General features: G+C 42.0%; 1 protein-coding gene across 4 annotated transcripts in view; it reads left to right on the forward strand.

The window, feature by feature from the left end:
• FGFRL1 (fibroblast growth factor receptor like 1) overlaps nucleotides 1–17,365 on the forward strand; it is a 165,249-nt gene that overhangs the window by 127,368 nt on the left and 20,516 nt on the right. The window lies entirely within an intron of this gene.

Genomic DNA, 17,365 nt, shown 5'->3' on the forward strand with positions numbered 1-17,365 from the left:
TGCAGGTAAGTTCTCTCTGTCCTTGCTGGGAGCCTCAGATGAGTACTGGCCACTATAACAGGCAAGTCCAGGCTCCATGGCTTGCTTCCTGCTGTTCCTATGGAAAATTCCTTTTGCAGTCAAAACAGTTCTTGTTCTTTCAGGTGGATACAATCAAATGCAGAATTACTGCAGGTCTCACTGGCACAGAGAGCCATCCGGGGAGCCTACTTCACTTCCCTTGCTTGGAAATTCTGGAAAAGATATTCTGGCATAAATTCATTGTTAAACATCAGTTCTGGAGTGGAAATCCCTCTTTCCAGGGGTCTGAGCTCACCAGTTATTCCTCATCTGGACTGAGAGTTTGTGAATAAGGATATTGCCATGGGACTGACGGCAAAACAGTTTTTCCAGAATCAACTCCAAGCACAGATGCTCTCAGAGCTATTTCCTCTGGAGCAGTGGGAGTTTTGGTGGGCCTGGAGGTCCGGTCTCACAGCCTCACCATGCCAGCCAGCATACAGAAAGGCATCTGAATCATTTAGCTTACTGAGAGCCACAAATAAGTAACACAAAAAAAAACCAACTTAGAACTTCCAACTGTTTATTTTCACCTGTGTGTATTCACTTGTGATTTCCTGGCCAGTAAAGGCACACTGGTGTGCACACTTCATGAGTGAGAAGATTTACAGCTGACCATTAGGCAGTTCAGGCAGTTTTCAAAAATATTTGGATAGATGAAAGTGTGTTGAATATGAGGGAGTTTCATTTGAGATGAGACCATTTTCCCTCTCCTGTAAACCCAGCCATGTGTTTCTCTGGGCTTGCATTTCTGCCCTAACTGCATTCACCACATCACTGAAATACTCAGCATATGCTGCATTTCTACTCGAGGTGAGCCACAGATGAACCACTCTCATGACAGCTTGACTAAAGAAATCTGGACAGATTGGTTGCTGTGTTGGCTCCTGGCTTTGGGTGCCAGTGTGTTTGCTCTGGGCTGTTTGGCTTCCTCAAAAGGCACCTTCCCATTTGCTGGTGATCTTACACAGTATAGAAGAACAGTGTTCACAAATCAGTGCAGGAGTTCTCTGCTATTAGGAGAAATCACAATTCAAGTGTTTATTCTAGAAAAGTCCCACGGTAGCACTCTGACATTTGATTGCAGACAAATGTAAAGGTGTGTCTGAGCCAGAAGGGATGCAAACACAGGGTGGGAAAGGGCATCTGCACCGTGTTGGCCTGGCTTAAATCTATGAAGTGGGATGATTCTGGGATGATCATGAGATCAGTAGACTCCTAATGAGGCAGATGGGAGAAAGCCTGGAAAGGTCAGGACACTGGCCACACCACTGGCATCCCATTCTGTCAAACATGTGCAGCTCTCAATCCTACCTGGAAGAATGCAGAAAGACACAGTTGCCTTAAGAGTTTGAGATGAACTGATTTTGCTCCTACTTTATGCTGCCTTTCGTGCTCTGCCACAGGGCTTCTGGGGTGTCTTGGCCCTCTTGGAACAGCCCTGGGGATCTGCATCTCTGGGAAATGACCTTTTCCAGTGCTGCCAAGGGCAGCAAAGATGATTTGCTTTGTTGTGACCTGTGGTTAGAAATGTGGGTGCCAAATTCTTTGCTCAAGTATTTGTTTAGCAGCTGGGTCACCTGTTTCTATCATAGGACAGGATTTAGGCACATAAATTAAATGGATTATCAATCCATTATATATATTATATTATATATATTATATTAATTATAAATGCTATCTTCACTCATTTTCTTTATTGCCCTTTTTGCTTCCTTTTTGGCCAAGGTTAATTCAGAGCTCTCATGTGGGTCCACTGGAATGACTGGAGAATATTGCCCAATATTTTCCAAACTGTTTTCCAGGAAAGGCTGTTGGTACAAGGCACTGTAAAGACCAGCACAAGGTTCATACTGGCAATCAGCAGCTCTGACTTCCAGTATCATACTGCAGGGTGAACCATAAAACAGGGGGTGGTGGGTAAATTGAGAATAAAATTGTGGTGGGTAAGAGCTACAGGCAACATCTGCCTTTCCCATCAGTGCAAAGGCAGAGCAGTTACACTTTTTATTTTTAGCAACTTTATTTGCAAACATGTGATATTCCACTTAATAAGAGGTGGTCAGCTAAATGGATGTTTTGGCAAGTTACTTTCCTCCTGGAGTCTAGCCTTGATGGAGGGAGTCTGAGCCCACATCCCATCCCAGGCTGTGCCTCCCGCACTGTTCTCAGACTCGTGTTTTGATTCACAGCCCATAGGGAGACAAGTTGGGGTTTAATTATGGCTGCAGCCAATCAGTCAGATAAAATGACAACCCACTCAGGCTTTTAGCACAGAACTCATACTGCATTTTTTCAGTGATTATAACCCAAGTCCTCCCAATTCTCTCCTCCCCACGCCCATGTGTGTATTCTTCAGTATTTCTAGGGCTTGGTCTGGTTCAAAAGCAAAAATGCTGAGTGGTAATAAAAGTCAAGGTTAATGTACCATAATATCGAGTCAAGTGACTTGTAAAAATTCTTGCTTTAGTTTCTCTTAGTTCACAGACACAAGGTTCAGAACTTTTTCCAGCAAGATTTGCTTTTGCAACATGCCCTTATTTTGACAGCTTTTATTTTTAGAAATGCTGAGAATCTCTTTGGAAACTATTTATAGGTTTGCTGCTCAAGTATGCTGGAGTTTTTTATTTTTGTTTAATTATTGCACTCATAGTTTTGCTTTAATGTTGTTTTTATTTAATGACATGGAATATATATATATATATATATATATTATTTTTTAGCGAAACTCAAGCATACAAGCCTTTCCTTTGCTGATATATATATTGGAAAAGCTTGGGGCCAGAACTGAGTGCTTCTCAAGTGAATTTAGACTCAGCTAAGGCTTGATTTAACTGTGGTAGTTAATTGGGATAAATTCACATGGGTAGACCCCCAGATTAAATTGTCAGATGCCCTGGGTGAGTACCTAATTGTCAGGGTTTTATGCAAACCTTAAAGAGGCATTTCGTTTAAGTGTTGAAGCTGACTCCCTGCAGAGGAGGATGCTTTGCTCCATCCTTTTTCTGATCATCTGTCCCCATCCTTCTGTTCTTTTGAGTAAATCTTACCCATGCATTCCAGCTGCTGAATAGGAAATCAGGGCAAATCACCTTGTCTATTTTTTTATCACTTATTACCTAGAAAATAGCTTCCATCATCATTTCAAATTAAGCAATTACTCTCCTTTTCCTTCACCGAAATCTCAAATGTTTACAAGGCTTATTGCCACACTTTAGAGGCCACTTTAGGAAAGTATCAGCATGCCTGTGTTTTTCTGAGGACTCTACGGTGGAGAAATTGGATAGATTTGTGTCCAAGTCAGAATGACAGGGGCTAAAACGCATGGAAACATTTTAATCTAGTATGTTAATGGTCCTTTCCTGTCTCAGAAATGTCTATTCTCTACTCAGGCAAAAGAAATTAAATGCAAAAACAAGTTATGAATAACATCTAATCAAAAAGCCATCCCTGTTTTTATATCTTAGAGCAGAAATTAACCATGGCAGCTGCTCCTGGAAGGTTATTTGTCCATGCTATTATGCAGAATTCTGAAAATTGCCATTTTTTCCTCACAGACTGTTATCAGGAGCAGTTATGTATTTTGCCTGAAGACTACTACTTCCATTGTTTTTGAACTTTACACCAGACATAGTCTATCACAAAAATAATCACTTGTCTTGTGACAAAACAAACCATTCCATTTCTTTCTTTTTTCCAAGGCATCTCATTATCAACTTTGGAAGGAAGTTGAATTTATAAAAAGATAAGTCGTGTAAATAAGCTGGAAGAAATCTAATCAAAGTCCTTTGTCTTCTTTGGCAAGTACAGCTCCATTAAACTGTGATTCTCCTTTGAAGCTTCAATTACCTGACTTACCAGAGCTGGAGCAGGGGAGAAAGGGCTGATATTTCTGAACAATATGCATGTGTGTATGTGAGGGGGAGTTATTACTTTTTGGGGGGCAAGGGAAAAAAAAAGTCTGAGCAAGTTTACAGATTGCAGTTTTATGGTTTTGACCAGCTGCTTGGAATCACAGGATGAAATTTATCCCTGATGTGTCCCCACTGTAAGCAAGTGGAGGAGCAGGGCCAGTACAATGCTGTCTCTCCAATAACTCCAGTGCAACAGCACCAGAGGTGCCCATGCCCCGTTCCCTTTCTCACATGGAACTCGCTTGCACCCATTTGTGTTCACGCATGTTTGTGGCCCCAAATGCTGTTTGTACCAAATGCACATCAGAAATGCCTCACACTGCTCCCCCGTGAGCACTCCCCAGGCTGTATTGCACAGGGTTCTATTTACCACTGTGTTTATGTCACTTCTTTCCATTTATAGGTAAATGTCAAATTGCCCTCGCTGGTTTTTTTGTGTTGTGCATCCACAACTGTCTTCAGTGTTGACAGATGCAATTAGACCAGATCTCATGGGTAGCAGCATCCACCTAGCCCTGGTGGTGTGAAAGTCTGTGTGTCTTACATACTGTTAGGCGGAGTAAATCAGAATAACTGAGGAATCTTGAGTATTTGAGTAAAATCGCCCTGCTGGGCTCTGTGCTGCTGCAACTAAATTTCTGCTGCCTGGAAAGCTTTCTCTCCACTCATCCAGGCTCCAGAAACTGCCACAGAGAGGCATAGGACTTGCAAGGCAGTAACACCTACCTGCCTTCTCCCAAATGACAGAGACTCAATTTTATATTCTTCAGTCAAGCATTCAGCTGATGCACTGGTGAGCCATACACATGCAGTTTGCCACGGATTTCTTACTAATAATTTTAATCCTTCTAACCACCCCCATCATTCTAGGTTGTATAAATAACCTAAAAAATGAGGGCAAAAAGCATGGATTTTCTGTTCTTTGTTGGAATGCTGCTCTGGTGTAACTGAGAGGAGAACTTGACCTGCTGTATCCGTTTTTGCAGAGTTCAAACTGTAATTCCAGGCCAGATTCTAATCTGTGCTTCTTGCTCATATTTTACTGAAGCTCTCAAAAAATACACATGCTGTGGACTGCAGTGCAGCATTGCAGGCAGTGAGTGGCTGTTATCTGGCCTGAAGGATCTTCTGGAAATAAATTTTAAAAAAAAAAAGATAGTGATCAAATTGCTGAAGTGAACAACTGATGGGTGTTTTAAGTATTTAATTTGTTTTCATTTGCTTGGAAAAGCAGACCACGTTTGCCTCCAGAGCAAAAGGCAGTTATTGATAGCGCTACTTAAGTGAGCAAAATAAAATGCTTGCAATGACAGTTATCAAAGGTTAGGTCCCTGGAGATAAAAAGCTTTTGTGTCCATGTGCACTCCAAACCAAATCTTTCTGTGGGCCTACATAAAGTATACAACAATGTGCTTCCCTTCTGAACTTTTTTGGGACATGGCATGGAAAGACTGTAGCAGTCTTCATGAAGTCAAATCCCAGATGGGTATTGGTTTCAAAGGGAACGATGACTAGCCAGTATGTTAAATATTTTAATTCAGTAAAGCCTCCTGTTCTCCTTGATGTTTGCTAAAGTTACGTTCAGCAGCTGTAGAGGAGAATGTGCACAAGAAACCGAAGGAGAATCCTGTGTCCTCTCCTCTTGCCTAACCAATAAATTTTAGCACTGAGTAGGCAGGCACAAGCCCTCCTCACCTTGGCCCGTGGGGTGGGGAGATGAGCAGAGAGGGGTTTAGATGGAAGCGGAGCCGCGAGCAGCTGGACCAGGTGCCACTGGTGCTCTGAAATGTCACGTTAAAGGCTATTAACATAGTGAAGGCTTTTGAAGGCTACTGAACTGTTTGTAGCATAATCCTTCCGCTTTTCTGCCACAGCACTCTCTGCATGTTGTGCTAATAGACGCTTGTGCAGAGGAAGCCCACCATGTGCAGAGCTCCAGAGAGAAAAACTGCAAGAGGTGCTTTGTGTGCTCACAGTGGCAGATAATTGCTGTTGGTGCTGTAAGTCTGATACAGGCAGGCAGGTCTGATCTGCCCCATCTTTTAGATAGATATGAATTTTCCCAGAATCTGGGGTTATCTGGTTCTGGGCAGAACTTCAAAGACAAGAAATTATTATAATAGAAGTGAGGAGTATTGGGGGTGGAAGGTTTGTCTTGAACTTCTTCACCTTGCCAATGCTTTCTGCAGTAATAGAGGATAATCCTTTCTGCAATATTAGAAAGTTTTGGCTAACAATTTTTGGAGAAAGGGGCTGCTTTTGCAGGCAAGCAATACAACAAACAGCCTTTCCTCTAGAGCAGCTGCACTGGCTTTTGGTTTCTTTTGCTTTCTTCTGCTATTTTTTGGCTTCTGTAGAATTTGTCTAGTCTTACCTTGCTTGAAATGTGAATCAGAGCCTTTAGACCTGCTGAATTATCCCAGAGGGTTTAAGGCAAGTCTTTGTGTAGCTGATTTCTCACTGATGCCCCACTTCTCTCTGAGCATCCACTTGGCTCTGAGCTTGGCTAGACAGGAGTGAAGGAGGCAGGTACCAGCTTCTCGTGCTGAGTACTATATATGTATTTATATAACAGCTGAGGCATAGAAGAAACCTGTATTCTGTCCTGCTATTCGTGGGCCTGGCTTTGCTGCTGAAAACGTTCTTAGCTGTGACTTTACACTACAGGTGTCTCTGCTTTTATGTTCTGTAAGTTATGAGGCATTTAGGTCATTTTCTAAAAGCATCTCCTTTGCTTTTCATGGGGCAAAGCTCCTGTGTCACAATGCACTGCACTGCAGATGGTTAAATCAGTTCCTTCTTGATGATAATTTTAGTATTTGATCAGCATGTCCCTTTTCAATTTATTGCCAGTTATGCTTTCCTTGCTCAGAAGCAGTAAGGTATGACATAAAAGCCAGCTCTCCCCACCTTCCCTGGCTACACTTGTCAGCTGTGTTCACTCATGGCTGCTGCCATTTTAATAACCAGTTCCTTCTCTTAGATCTTGAGAATGTATGATTAAAAAATCCAGCACCTGAGACCCACAGTGAAATGCAGTGATTTTGCTGGAAAAGCCGACCCTTCAACTTCCCTTTCACCCTATGGAAATGGCGAAGGTGAGAAGTGTTACACTGAGTGTCCAGTCTCTCTCCTTGCATGCAGTAAGGCTGTCTAAATAATTAAATTCTCACTAGTCAATGCTTGCTCAGTTGCAATCTAACAGCATTTCATCTGTTCCCAGTGGAACCTTGCCTCCTTGTCCATATTGCAGGATCGCCAGCCTTTTATCGAGTGAACTGCCTGTGCTGGATTGGCCTCACACTATCCACCATTCCAACAGGATAATTGTTGCTGAACACAAAGCACTTCTCACTTCTCCAGCTCTAGAAGGCAGGAAGGGTTGGATAGGCTCCTGAAAAATATGCTTTTTGGACATGGCAAGGATGTTTTAAGAAATCATGAGCACAGAGAAGCACTTGAGGCCAGGTGGTGTTTATCTGACGTGGGGTAGTCCCTTTCCCAGTGGCACACAGTGTTAGTGTGCTCTCTGATTTGGTGGATGATGCTGGAAGCTTGTCCTTTGGTTAGATGACAGAAGCACAACCTGGGTCTGCTTATCCACTGTGTGCAGACAAGCCATAACATATTTAGAAAAACTAGATTCCTTTTAAAGCAATGTTCCCTAAATTCCAGCACAAATTGCCTATGGGTCAATCGACTGCATGTATGGATCAGGATTTATCATAAGGCCTACTCCTTGTTAAACTCAAAAAAATACCCCATGGTGTAGATCAAATCAGGTATCAAAGAACTCACACAAATAACCTACACAACATATGTTGTCCTAAGGCAAACATGTTACTAAGCAGATGGGTTTGCATCTTTTGCTGCTGCTGTTTGCACTGCAGCTGCTCACAAGGTGTTTCACCTTCCCATCTAGCAATACCCCTGTGCAGCAAAGGTGTGGTTTAGATTTGGTTTCAGGCAACAGCTTTGAAGGGCGAAGGTGGTAATTTTATCCAGGCTTTTTTCCTAAGTAATTTGCGTTGTTCCTTTTCCTGGGACGTTTTACTGCTTGTGCTTTCCATGGCTTTTTTTTTTCCCCCTTTTTTTGTGGCATTGCTTCAGTCTTGATATAATCCCTTAATATATGATGGAGAACCGTTCAGCCCTTCAGGGAGATGCCATTGGAGACCACTTTCAGGTTACTGGGTCTTTCAGTGTTGTTCACATCCATCCTTAAACATTAATATTCTTCATCCATTCTACTCTGAAGCCAGTGAAACATTTTAATTGGCTTTGGTGTCCTTTGATCAGGCCTGTGATAGTTGTATAATGTTGCTGTCATGCTGTACAGGTTGTTAAAAGGAGCTTGTATTTAGCCTTTCCTCTAAAGACGTGCTAGTGTTGCTCTTATTTCTAGCTCCTTGTAGAGGGGTGCCATTGCACAAATGGTTGTGAACAGTTGTACAGTCCTTACCCAAAGAATACATAATTTTAGCAACAGCAGAAAAGACAGAATTATTATTACTATGAGTAAAAATTTGAAATGTTAAGAGGAGTAAATATCTTCCTCATTTTCACTCAGAGGCAGAACTGGGAAGAACTGAGAAGCAATCAGTTCTCTGTGCCTTACACCTATGCCTTACCCTCCACCAGCTGTTCCTGGACACACCAGCTACTCCCATTTCAGACCAGTGGAAACACTGAACGTATCTGAAAGCAGAGTCTGGCCTTTCATACAGGAATCAATTTGCCCATCGCTGTGGAGCAGCCACAGAGAAACTGTTTAACAGTACAAAACCCACATTGTGTACGAGATTAGGACAGGAAATACGGGATTGCAAGCTGAAACTGCATGGTAAATTTAAGTGAGTTATACACAGTAAAACAACATGCTTCTCTCTCTGCATCCCTGCCTGTACCACAGAGGCTCACAATTCGGCTCTGTTTATCCTCATGTTACTCCCAGTTGGTGGGAACCCCTTGCTGCCAGGTTCACAGATGAAGTCCTGGGCCATCAGCAGGGAAGGTCCTCTTTCGAGTGGAGGAAAGCCTAGAGCCTGGCTGGTGCTGTGCTGTCTGCTCCACATCTCCCCTTTAAGGGCAAGGATAGCTGTGAGATTACAGCTCCTGAAGGCCTCTTCTGAGGTGTGCCCTGAACAACAATCTATGGTGTGTTTACTTATGGAGATGGATATATGTTCCCCAGCTTTACTGTCCCCAAATTAGCTATTTAACCTTTTTTTTTTTTTTCCCCCCAATTAGTAACCAAAAATGCTTTTTCACTTTTTTTCCCTTTTTCAAAAAGGCTACTGGAAAAAAACATCTGCTTTCAAAGGTATTTTTTCCTTTTGATAAGATTAGCTCATTGTTTATAAAGCAGAAAGCAAAATCACAATTGCTGTAATGAGTATTGGGTAATTAACCCTTCTCATCTGGAGGAGATAACACGTAAGACTCACTGCACTACTTTCCCTGTGGAATAAAGTAGCAGTGGTATTAATCCAAGCCAAACATTGAAGTTTTACAATTGGCTGTATTATTATTGCAGTTATAGCATTTTTACAGCCAGAGCAGAAGGCTTCTGAAATTAAGGTGATATTTAATCTTCTTAAGACTGCTGGGCACCAGCTAACTGCTCATGCTATAGAAAGGAGACAGCTGCCTCTGCTCTGCTTTATGCAGAATTAATGCCACACCTCAGTTTCTGGGAATTTTCCAATGCAGTTTTCATTTGGAATGGCTGGTCACTTGAGTAACCTGTAGCTTAGAAATTAAATAGAAGCAATTTTCTGCTTAATTAGAAACATAATCCTAAATTCTGCCAGCTTCAGCCTGGCAGTTCAATGGAAAGGTTTCAATATGGGATTGAATGTCGTGTTTTGAAGCCTGTTCTGCATCCCTGCTGGACTGACAGTGTGGTTGCATTGCCTTTTGCTTGGGAAGGGGCAACGTGGTGCATCACGTCCCAGGCAGGTTCTGTGGAGAGCCATCCCAACTGCAGGGCAGGCATTTGACCTTGGCCAGGGAATCCTTAAGGATCAGTGAACTTTATGTGGGCAACTTCGGATGGAAGCAATGGAAATCTGCCCTCTGAGCTGAACTAACTGGGTTGTGCAGGAGGGCCAGCTCTCTCTGTTACAGGAAGGCCTTCTGGAAGAGACTTCTCACTGTGTGAAATGCTGACAAATTATGGTTCCACCAGCCAGAAGTCAAATGAAGGAAGATTCATGCTGAGGCTGAGGTAGTTTTTCAACAGTGTAATTTCTGAGTGCTCAAAGAGCAAGGCCAATACAGTCAAACATTTTTTCCCTGCTGTGTTACCTCCAAGGGAACTTGCCAAATCATCCTGATTTGCAGTGGGACTCCAATGCAGTCCGTGGGAGTCAGCTGGGACTGTGCTAATACAGGTTTGAGGACATAAAGGCAGTGGGGTCCCTGGCCCTCGAATGGATCAGACAGCAGATCTTACTCCAGGAATTTACTAAAAAAACAGTGACTAATCTCTACCCAGATGGGGTTGGCTTGGGAGTACACAGGGATGTGTAATCAGACTTCCTTGCAATAGGATGGTGATTGTTCAGTGAGATAGTGGGCAGTTCATTACACGTCATGCTGATATGGGGAAGTCCTGATTGCCTTGAACATCCGGAGGTCCCGTGGCTTCCACAGGGAGATGCAGTATCTCAAGCCTATTTTTTCTTGTAGAAACCCCATCCACAGATGTGATCCAAAACCCCGTGCTCTTCCTACATTCTGAGTTTACCTCTTTTTATTTTGAACAGAAGTAGATCTGGTTTGTATTTTTTATATTTTCAGAGTCACTAGACTTCCTACATCATATTATTTAGCATGAGGATTATTTTTTTTTCTAGCTTGTGGACTCCCAGCATTTCCAGACAGACAAAACTGTATCAAATCATTGCAAAAGCATGGCTCTTTGACTTTTCCTCAGTTATCTTCCCTATGCCTTCAGAAGCAATCATGGATACATAGACCTGTACCACATTGCAGGCTTCATCCCATTGCTTCTTCTCACGGAAATTCTGTTTTTATTAAAAATTTTCCTCTCCGTGGTTGCTCCTTTTTCCTTTCAGCGAGTCTTCTTTGGAGCAACCCCTCTCTGGCGTTCCTCCCATCCCACTGCCATGAGGCTGCCTTTATTCCTGGTCGAATTACCGAAGCCTTCCCTCCTCCCTGTGGCATCCAGGCGTCCCAGCACAGGGTTTACCCCAGGCTTCCCATTGCGTAGGCCTCTGTACTGCTGCCAGGCAATCCTTGCAGTATATGCTGCGGGTGATTCTCTCAGCCTCTGGAATGAATTATTTTATTGCTGCCAGCTTGTCAGAGAAATCAGCTTGAAAGCTGAGCCAGAGAGCGGTCCTGAGAGCGACCGACTCAGAGTGGAAGCAAGTCACCACTGAGCAAAATAAATCAGGGGATGCATCAGCTGGATAATACAGGCACTGTTTTATAGCAGAATTTTGAAAGAACCAATTAGGCTTCCACGGGTCTTATATGTAAAGCTCATAAATATACAAATCATAGTATTATAATTAAGCATTGTTGTTTCCCCGGTTTTGGGTTTTAAGGGTATAGTTTTCTGTTTAACTGCCATCCTTTTAAAGATTTGGCATAGTCTGGGACATTTTTCTCTTCCCATTTACCTCCCAAGGAATTTGCATTCCTGCTCTGGGCCTGCACTTGGGTGTGCGTGCTGCCACTGAAAAGGCTGTGAGCCATAAATAAAAGAACAATATGACCACAAGCACCCCCTGCAGAGGAAGAAGAAAGACATAAGTAAAATAATATGCCAAAGAAAATCGTCAGCCAGATAATTTATCCACCCCTAATTATTTCTGTGCCAGAATGAGGTATTTCAGATAGTAAGAAAACACCTCTTTTTTTTTTTTTTTAGTGATTTCAAACCATTGGCCTATTACAATTTGATTCAAATTTTAGTTGATTCTTTGTCAAGAAAAAAATCACCGAAGGTCACTTGCAAGCACCACAGAATCCACTTCATGTGTCTCTGAACCAGAAAGATGATTTTTTCATGCATTTCAGATACTTTCAGCCATTCAGACTCCTGTGTCTTGAAAGAAAACACATCTCAGGTGTCACGTTAATCTGGTTGGTATGAGATTATGGCTTGCAAATTGCTGATTTTGGATATGGATGCCTGGCCCATTTAAAAGACTTCAGCATAAATAGTAATAATAGACTTACAGTGGCGCAGTCTTTCAGAAGACGAGGCAAAAAGCTGTGCTTGTTAAAACAAAAGATACCCCAGAAGCAGGAAATTTAATATTATTAATGAAAACAGAAGGAATTATTGGGAATGTTTTCACACGATAGAGTTCCTCATTCAGGATGTATTACTGTGGGGACTCCACCAAGGGGTCTTGCTGGATCTTTTTTTTCCCGAGTGTGTCTGCAGCACTGTGAACATTCCACTGCTATAGCCTGTGATGTATTTGTAACATTTGCATGTAATCTGTCAGGCAGGGCCTCTGCTACAGAGCGTGGGAGTTTCAGGCCCGTGGGATTTTTGATGCTGCAGATGCAGAAGGGGAAGTCAGTCAGATTTGTGGCACGGACAGGGGTTTCCCCGGTGTTGGAAGGAGGGAAGAGTAAGCCCTGAGTGCGCTGCAGTCCGGCTGCACACAGGCTATTCTCACAAGGTTTCCATTTTCAGGGTCTGGACGTGTTTTGGCATTGGAGTTCTCCTTTTCAGCCAATCCTCCACAATTTTTCAAAGTTCACCCACAAGTCATAATTACCCAGGGGGACAACAGCACATGGATGCAATGAAGTGCATTCATAAAAGTGCTTGTTTTTGCACTGATGGGACTCTAACTGCTTGTTATCTCTGAGCATGATTTAGAGGGACATAAAGGCAGCATCTCAGCCTCACACATTCATAACCCCTTCCATCAAAAAATCTCGAAGCATTTTACGCACAGATGTAACCAGATAATATGTCCTGTTGTCTGTGTGGCATCTCCAACATCAGTCATCATCATTCTAAACCATATGCCAGAGTCTAGAGTATTCCCTGAAGTGTTTTACATGGGAGGAATCATGTAAATAGAATATCTGGCAATCTATGAATGGCTCACAGGATTTCAATCAACTGCACAGTTTTAAAATTGGCATTTAAATCCCTCTCACATCTGCTGTTTAAAATAGCCAACAGCGTGTGGAATACATTCAGTATGAAATATTCATATGAGTACGCTAATAATAATATGCATTATCACAGTAAAAAATAAGGTGTGTAAACTGCAGTGCTTGTTAGAGTAAATATTTAGAGATTTTAGAGAAAGCAGTGTTTACTAGTCAAAAAATAAATATTTTCCCTCTACAGATAATACTGAGATGTTCTCTGTTCTTTGAATACAGGACTTTTAACATTCCCAGTTGCCCCCTTGGTGCAGATTGTGGCTTCCAGTGCTCTCCAAGAGCAGTCCATATGGGATAACTTGCATAGGAAGCTAATAAACTGCACCTGCTTTAGCTTCTAAATATCAGAGGGTGAAATACCTCTTGGAAAAAGTTTTTTTATGGGTCATCTGGGCAAGGTTCTAGGTGACAGCTAACTCTGGTTAGGTGTTAGGTAGTTCTGGTTCATTGACAAGCACTGAATTCCACTTGCAGCCCTAGTCTGTCTCCTCAACTCAGTTTCCTATCTTCAAACCATTATTGTTTATAAAGACTCCCTGCCCATCCTTCATCTCCGTGAAGCCTTTAAATGAGGTTCAAGATATGAAGTGCCTTAACCTGGGACATGTTGTGTCTCTGACTGTAGAGGATTCTGAGTGTTGGAGAGAGCTGTACCCTCACTCTCAAAAAAATGCAGTAACTTTGCTACTGAGGACTCATAATCTGTTGAACTCTACCTAAAATAATGTTGAGTTTCATCTGTTTTTAGATAGCCTTGAAAGGCCTCTTTCAACCCAGGCTATCCTATGATTTTATGATTCTGTCTTTTCTTAGGTAGCTTCTGTCTCTGGTCCTTTCTGATCCTAAGATGGTGGTTGTTCTTTTAGGCTGCTGGTCATGTGCTAGGACAAGCATTAAAAAAAATGCAAAAACACATGAAGGAATTTAATTCCATCCCACAGGAACGACTGTACTATGCCAGTCATTGTTTTGAAGCATGTTTTAGAAATTTCTAATGACAGCACTGGGATTATATAGTTAATTGTGGAGCAACCATTTTTACAATTTGTGTTTTACCCCACATGGAAAGCTATAATTTGCTCCATGTAATTAGGTTAGGTTTAATTTTGGCGAGACACAAGCCAGCATTATCCTGTGTAATATACTGTAATCCTCACGTTAGGTAGGGTGCCAAGTATTCAGTTTGTTTTGGGAGCCAACAAAATTGCCACTTGTCCAGGGTTGTTCTTGGACAGAATTGTGAAAATGGTAACATTTTGCTACTTAAACCATCTTATTATTAGTCTGACAATGACCTGGAGATATAGGTATCATTCATTGAACATTATGAAGAAGATAAATGGCACTTCATTAATAAAATTACGTATTTAACAGCATATTGGGGCAATGTTGCAAGTCTTGATATCATCAGACACCAAGGCTACTTTCTGTCTCTCATGACCCCAAAATCTCAATTTTTTTAGCTTATTGTCATGCTGTAAGGTATAATGATCAGAGAGATTACACCACTTCCATATTGCTGTTACACAACTGCATATGTTTGTTTATAAATCTGAGTTTAAAAAGCTAAAAAGTATTTTTTCTCTCTACCCTTTCAAATATCTTGTTTTTTCTGTCTTTCAGGAAGTCTGTTTATCAAAAAATATTTGAGTATAAAGTTAGGGGTTGGTGACTGATGAGGGGCTGACCACTGCCAATGACAGATTAAAATTCATGTTTATTACATATATGGACTGTTTTCTGAAATAGTTCTCTTCTGAAATCTGAGAGGAAGGATTCCCTAACAGCATCTTGTGCCTCACTGAACATCATGAACATCTTAGACACTTAAGGTGTTATATGCTCTGAAATGTTCAATTGAAAGCTATCATCCTCTGTTAATGTCTTAGCACTTTTACCACTTATAGGTGCTTTTATTTCTTGGAATTGAAGTTAAACCATAATAGGCTAATGACCTATCTTGATGAGGTGTGATTTTTCACCTCAAGCAGACACACTTTTCCCATTAAAGATGTTGAGCAGCAGTCCTCTCTGAGAGTTTGCTTCATTTGGTAATTGTCATAGGATGTTTCATTTTCTTCCATAGGAGGTATTTTTACTTTTCTACTAGAGGACTATGAAATATGTAAGCCCATAGAGACTGTTTCAATAGTTTTCATACTGGTGTGCAAGAAACAGCTGGATCCACATTCCTGGCTGTAAAGCCTGGTATTGCAATTCCCAGTTCATCATGATGGATTGGGTAATTCCACATGAAAGAATTATCTCAGTGTTTGGAAGGGACAGGACTGTACAAATGATTATTTTTGTTTGATTATAGATGCCATCCAAAAATAATGCCTGTGCTCAGTCACTGACATGTGTGACCTCTCTTTTCCTTCCAGCCCCTCTGGAAATCTCTTCATGCTGGCCTATTTTGGCCATGTGAATTTTCAGGGAGATAGAACATGTATCCACAATGTTTCTACACATTTTAGTGAAGAAAATAATAAACATTGATCAGTGCTAGCAGAGAGGGGAGTGACAGAGGTATGATTTTATGGGGGACAGCAGCTGTGTAGTGGTTAAAATAGAAGGCTGGGAGCCAGGTCTTACCAGTTTATCCTCAGCTCTGCTGTAATCTTCTTCTTATCACTAGCCTTGCATTAGTCCTTTCAGTGGCATGCCTCCCTCCCGCAACCCTAAGTAATTTAGGATTGTTGAAGATGGAACGTTGGCCTGTATTTTTGGGTAGAGTGTTCATACCACCTCATTTTTGGCACCCACTGTATGTAGCCACCATCTCTTCCACAGTCAGGGAAGAGAGGTAGGTGTCACCCTGACCTTCTTTTTGTTCTCACTCTGGACTTGGACACTATAGTTAGGTTTCTAAAGTAAGGACTGTTTAAACTTTTCAGATAACACTTAAAATCACAGAATTCTTCCCAGTGTTTATAAACTTTCTGTAAATAACTAGTGATTTATTATTATAAATAACAACTACAGTGAAATGGTTATAATTCAGATGGGCTGATTGGTGTTGTAAATGAAGCTTTTCTTCTCAACTCTGTTAAAGTACAAGACCCCCATCATACCCCCACCAGGCCAAAATGGGTGGGTTCTAAAAATACGTTTTTCAAGAAACTTTAATATCCGTGACATCCACTCTGTGTCTGCACTACCCAGGCAGTAAAGTCTTTAAACAAGGTCTGTCTTCTGTGCTATCTGTGAACAACCTCTAATATACTGGGACCCTGTCTCTAAGAAAGCCTTGATGCTATCAGAGTAACATTAAAAAATACTGGAAAACATTACCAATTTGTTCTGCGTCTGGAACAGCTGCCTGCTAATTGCTGTCTTTTGGGGGCTGCTATTTCATGCTCAGAAAGTGCTGGTGACAAGGCAGAAGCCTAACCACTCATCTTGTTCTCTGATTTCTTCTCCCTTTCATCCTCTGCAGTAGCAGATCAAGACTGTGACCGCAGACTGGTGCCTGTGGTACAGAGCTCTCGGGTCTGCTGTCTGTGTGTGCTGGAGCATGCTGATTAAAAAAGCAACCTCAACAACAACAACAAAGGAGGAAGAATTGTTTTCTTGCCCCCTATGGAATGGAGACCTGAAGTCAGGCGGGAGGTCCTGGTGTCTGGAGGAGTCAGCATGGTGGAAGGGCTGTGATTGCCTTTGTAATGTAATTGTTGTAATGGCAGGCCAGGGAATTGCAGTGGTTGAGCGAAAAGCTCCAGCTGTTTCTCCTTGTGGTTCTTTGTGTGGTTAGAGCAGGAGCTGGAGCATCCCCATGTGCAGATGGAGCCACGACTGAGAATGTGTCTCAGATGACTTTGTGAGCTCTGTGGGCAGCCATAGACCACAAGGAGCAAGGAAGAGCTGCACTTTCAGAAAGGCTTCTCCCTCCACAGCATTATGGAAAGTGGTTGGGGAAGGAGGGGAAGAAGGTTGTAAACTAGGTGCAGATCTGAACCAGATACAAGTCATGGGCACAGAGAAGGGGAGGAGAAAGATGAATGTGGCAGGCACAGGTCATATCCTGCATGGGCTCAGAAGAACTGCAGAATTCCTCTGTAAAGATACAGCCAGAAGAGAATATTTCATGTCTTCAAGGACTTCTTTTTCACTAACATCCTTTTGTTGTGTGTTTTCTTTCTTATCAATCATACCATACTATGTTACTAAAGCTCTCTTCAGCAACTACATGAGCCAGCTCTGGCAAATGGAATTGTAAA

This window comes from Corvus hawaiiensis, chromosome 5 (assembly GCF_020740725.1).
Source record: "Corvus hawaiiensis isolate bCorHaw1 chromosome 5, bCorHaw1.pri.cur, whole genome shotgun sequence".
Taxonomy (NCBI): Eukaryota; Metazoa; Chordata; class Aves; order Passeriformes; family Corvidae; genus Corvus; species Corvus hawaiiensis.